A 5,775-nucleotide genomic window follows, 5' to 3' on the forward strand; every position below is an offset into this window, starting at 1 on the left:
ATAAGAAAATAATGGTGGGAGTTCCCTGCCAGTCTAGTGGTTAGAACCCAACATTTTCACTGCTGGGGCCTGGGTTCAATCTCCGGTCAGGGAACCAAGATCCTGCAAACTGCAAAGAGTAGCCAAAAAAAGAAAATACTGGTATTGGGTAAAGAAAATTGAATAACATGTACTTGAGTCCTAAAAAATATTATTTAAATATATTGAGTACTTCAAGGCTGTATATTGTCACCTGCTTATTTAACTTATATGCAGAGTACATCATGAGAAATGCTGGGCTGGAAGAAGCACAAGCTGGAATCAAGATTGCCGGAAGAAATATCAATAACCTCAGAGATGCAGATCACACCACCCTTATGGCAGAAAGTGAAGAGGAACTAAAGAGCCTCCTGATGCAAGTGAAAGAGGAGAGTGAAAAAGTTGGCTTAAAGCTCAACATTCAGAAAACTAAGATCATGGCATCCAGTCCCATCACTTCATGGGAAATAGATGGGGAAACAGTGGAAACAGTGGCTGACTTTATTTTCTTGGACTCCAAAATTACTGCAGATGGTAACTGTAGCCATGAAATTAAAAGATGCTTGCACCTTTGAAGAAACGCCATGACTAATCTAGACAGCAGGTTAAAAAGCAGAGACATGACTTTGCCGACAAAGGTCCATCTAGTCAAAGCTATGGTTTTTCCAGTAATCATGTATGTATGTGAGAGTTGGACTATAATGAAAGCTGAGCGCAGAAGAATTGATGCTTTTGAACTGTGGTGTTGGAGAAGACTCTTGAGAGTCTTTGGACTGCATGGAATCCAACCAGTCCATCCTAAAGGAGATCAGTCCTGGGTGTTCATTGAAAGGACTGATGTTGAAGCTGAAACTGCAATATTTTGGCCACCTGATGCGAAGAGCTGACTCATTTGAAAAGACCCTGATGTTGGGAAAGATTGAAGGCAGGAGGAGAAGGGGACGACAGAGGATGAGATGGTTGGATGGTATCACCGACTCAATGGACATGAGTTTGGGTAAACTCCAGGAGTTGGTGATGGACAGGGAGGCCTGGCGTGCTACGGTTCATGGGGTTGCAAAGAGTCGGACACTACTGAGTGACTGAACTGAACTGAACTGATATTTTATTTCTTAATAAAATTATTTATCATATAGAGAAATATGTTATTTCATTTTTTTAAATGGTAATCATTTAAAAATTGGGGAGTTAATATTCAAGCCTTTATAAAATACAATCAAGATAAATATCTCATATTAACAGGCAATGTCTTGGAGGATAGGCTAACCTTGTCTCCTGAGCATGTTTAGCCATGGTTAAAATATCAGGGTTCTATTCATTTTATATCTTTTAAGATTCAGAATTTGGGAAACTTAGCACTTCAGGATTCATTGCTGAGCAAAGACATTAAGGATTTCAGCATTTTCTATATCTGTGTTCCAACAATCATATTGGGCTTCCCAGGTGGCACCAGTGGTAAAGAACCCACCTGCCAATGTGGGAGACTTTTAACAGTCGCAGTTTCGATCCCTGGGTCGAGAAGATCCCCTGGAGGAGGGCATCGCCTGGAGAATCCACTGGACAGAGGACCCTGGTGGGCTATATTCCATAGGGTTGCAAAGAGTGGGACACAACTGAAGTGACTTAGCATGCATACACAACAATAGTATTAACTCCAATGTTCCATGAGAAGCTCAGTACTCACCAATCAAATGAAATGATAGACTGAAGCATTAGAATTTTTACAGGATGACTTACATAATATGCAGAAAGCCAGAATGGGATTTTTCTTTATTTAATGCACAAAAATTTCTTTCTGGTTTGCCTCCAAAATAAAGACAAGGGTTAGCCCTAAAGCAATGAAATTTCTCTGTTTTTTAGATCCAACTCTACTCTTTTAACGTCACTATCCACAAAAATTGAAATCTATTTTAGCACCCACATATTGTGTAAGTTAATATAAAGAGAATACTGACGGATGAAGTTTAAAGTGAGCCAAATAAGAAAAGTTTTCATTTTTCCATGGAACGAGAAAAAAACTACTAGAAAAGGATTCTTAAAATTTTTCCATTATTCTAAAGCTCCTTGTTTGTGGAAACTATCCAATTTTCCAAAGAAAATATTATCCTTAGGGCTTTGTACAAGAGCATATTTATTAAGTTATGATTTTAAAATTACTGCACTTTTATTATTAATATTAACTACCTTTTCAACACTAGAAACATTTCTGATGCCAAAGAAAGCATTTTTTATCATCAGCTTTACCATACTATTTTAATAAAACAAACACAAAATCAAGTCGTAAGATCATTAGGGAAGAACAGAGGACAAGATTCCATTTCTAGTCATTGCTAAGTAGCTCATATTAGACCAATCTTCTCAAAGTCACAATTATAAACTCTGGACAAAACACACACACACACACAAAACCAATGTCTGAAGCCATTTGAGAGTAGCCAAAAGCAGATGAAAAACTGGTTGTCAACATTTAGAGGAAAAGCTTGGCACTTGGATAATTGCCCATTTTTAATGTTCTTTTTCCTGAATGTAGTCCACAAATGATGTCACTAGAAAGCAACTAAAGATTGAATAGAAACCTCTCTGGCTCAGTAATCAGAAGACAATATTCAGAGCAACAGTAGCTGGAAAATGGAGGGGGAAATACTGGAAAGAAGAGAGCCCCAAAGGGGAAGCCCCAAATTCTACATATAAACTCTAAGAAAATCTCTGCCCAACTCTATAGTAGGCATATGTTAGGCTAATACCAAGATGCCCAGCTTAGGCTGAAGGAACTAAACAGAAATTTTAATTGCTGTATAACACAGGGGAATTTAGAATTTGAGATTGGATTAGCCAGGTTAATTGCCTGCTAAAACAGAAGAACACTACTTTTTATAGTAACCTAACAGAGGCCAGGGTCTCTGCAACATACTATTCATAATATACATGATATAATCTAAAATTACTAGACATGAGGGGAGATAAGAAAATATGACTCATACACAAGAGAAATGACACTCAAGTGAAACCAACTCCAAGATGACTTAGATGTAAAATTAACAAGTGTGTTAAAACAGCCATTACAATGGTGCTCTAATATATAAAGCAATATAATGAGTGGACAGAAAATAACCAAAGAGAACTGGAAATTATAAAAGAATTAAATGGAAATACTGGAATTAAAAATATATCTGAAATAAAAAATTCATTGGATGAGCTTAACAGTAGATTGGAAATAACAAAAGAGTCAATTTGAAATCAGATCAAGCGAATTATCCAACTGAAGAAGAAAGAAAACATTTTAAAAAATAAAGCTTCCAAGGCTTGTGAGAAATAGGAAATGATAGTACATACTAATGATATTACACATGTAATAATACATATATTATTAATATACATAATAATAATACATGTATGGCAACCCTCTTCAGTATTCTTGCTGGGAAAATCCCATGGACAGAGGAGCCTGATGGGCTACAGTCCATGGGGTTGCAAAGAGCTGGACACGACTGAGCAACTGAGCACAGACACACACAGTATTATAATATTATTATGTATTATAATGGACTTCCCTGGTGGCTGAGATGGTAAAGTGTCTGTCTACAATGCGAGAGACCTGGGTTCGATCCCTGGGTTGGGAAGATTCCCTGGAGAAGGAAATGGCAACCCACTCCAGTACTCTCGCCTTGAAAATCCCATGGACGGAGGAGCTTGGTGCAGGCTACTGTCCATGGGGTCGGGTGGTTCAGATAGTAAAGAATCTTCCTGCAATGCGGGAGACCGGGGTTCAATCCCTGGGTTGGGAAGATCTCCTGGAGAATGGACTGGCTACCCACTCCAGCATTCTTGCTTGGAGAATTCCATGGACAGAGAAGCCTGGTGGGCTAAAAGCCATAGGGTCACAGAGTCGGACAGGGCTGAATGACTAAAACACACACATATTTTAATAATAATACATATAGCCTCAGATGGAGGGAAAACAGAAGAAGGGGGCAGGAAAAAAAAACCTTTGAAGAAAATGATAACAAAAAGTCCCATGTTTGGTAAAAGACATACATTTACAGATTTAAGAATCTCAGGGCACACTGAGCAGAATAAATAAAAACTTATGTCATCTTAGTCAAAATACTGGAACCCAAATATAAAAAGAAAATCTTGAAAGCATCAAAGAAAAACAATACATTATATACAGGGAAATGATGATACAGATTGTAGCTGATTTCTCATCAGGAAAAAAAAAGGCCAAAAATTTTGGGAAAAAATATCTTTACACTGAAGAGAAAAAGAGAGAAGGGAGGGCAGGAGAGAAAAGAAGGAGGGAGAACTAGGATTATTTTTCAATGAAAATTTGAAACTGAAGGAAAAGTAAAAACACTTTTCATATAAAGGAAAACTAAGAATATTTGTTATCAGCCCTTATAAGAAGTACTTAACGAATGCTCTGGAGAAGGCAATGGCACCCCACTCCAGTACTCTTGCCTGGAAAATTCCATGGATGGAGGAGCCAGGTGGGCTACAGTCCATAGGGTCGCAAAGAGTCGGACACGACTGAGCGACTTCACTTTCACTTTTCACTTCCATGCATTGGAGAAGGAAATGGCAACCCACTCCAGTGTTCTTGCCTGGAGAATCCCAGGGACAGAGGAGCCTGGTGGGCTGCCGTCTATGGAGTTGCAGAGTCGGGCACGGCTGACGCGACTTAGCAGCAGCAGCAGCAGCAACAAATGCTCTTCAGACTGAAGGGAAATAGATAGAAACATGGATCTCCCAAAAGGATCTTCAAAAATGATAAATACATGGGTAAATATAAAAAACAACCTTTCTGCTCTTTTCCTTAAAATTATATTACTGTTTAAAGTAAAATTTATAGCCTCGTATTAAGGGGTTTATTTCACACGGCTATGTGATATGTATGACACTTGAGAGGATGATGGAGGAAACGGGGGGTAAGTCAGGTCATCAGGGCAAGAAGAAACTTCCTGACGGCTTTTTCTCTCTTTCTTTTTAAAATATTTATTTATCTATTTGGCTGTGCCGTGTCTTAGTTGTGACACTCCAGATCTTCAATCTTCATTGCAGCTTGCGGGATCTCTTAGCTTCAGCGAGCAGGATCTAGGTCCCTGACCAGGGATTGAACCTGGGCCCCCTGCATTGGGAGCACATAGTCCTAGCCACTGGACCACCAGGGAAATCCTTAGATTTTTCTTTTTTTTTTTTTTCAGTGTGCAACTTCCATTCAGGAAAGTGCACAAATCTAAGTGGACAGCTGGATGACTTTTTTTATTTTACTGAATTTACAACTTTATTGATTTTACCACGGTGTGTTAATTTCTGCTATAGCAGATGCACAGATTTTTACGTAGGCATTCACCCAGGTAACCACCACCAAAATCAAGATGTAAAACATTCCAGCTTCCCCAGAAGTTTCCCTCATGGCCTCTCCCATTCGATGCCATTCTTCTTGCCTCTGTCACCCCAAAATAACTGTGCCTGTCCTGACAACCATTTTCCCCCATGTTTGCTTTTCCTACCTCTTAGCCTTCTGTTCTACGAATGCAATCTTTAAGGCTGTATTAGTTGGCACCCCTATCAAAGGCTCACTGGAGGGAGATGTATATCTATTCTTTAACAGTAGAAGAAGAGACTAATTAATTTCTGAAAAAATGAGGCATGAGCGTGAAAAAGACAAATGGGCATAGAAAGAGGAGAGGAAGGGAGATGCTTTCTTGAACATGCCGAATCTACCAACTCCATGGAATGAAAACAAACACTACCTCT

General features: G+C 38.9%; 1 non-coding gene across 1 annotated transcript; it reads right to left on the bottom strand.

Moving 5' to 3' along the window:
• Window positions 1-5,113: 5,113 nt before the first annotated feature.
• On the bottom strand, window positions 5,114-5,186 carry TRNAG-CCC. The gene has a single exon. It is a non-coding gene; the product is annotated as a tRNA-Gly (tRNA).
• Window positions 5,187-5,775: the final 589 nt, after the last annotated feature.

The sequence above is a fragment of the Oryx dammah genome, unplaced genomic scaffold, assembly GCF_014754425.2.
Source record: "Oryx dammah isolate SB20612 unplaced genomic scaffold, SCBI_Odam_1.1 HiC_scaffold_4, whole genome shotgun sequence".
Classification (NCBI taxonomy): Eukaryota; Metazoa; Chordata; class Mammalia; order Artiodactyla; family Bovidae; genus Oryx; species Oryx dammah.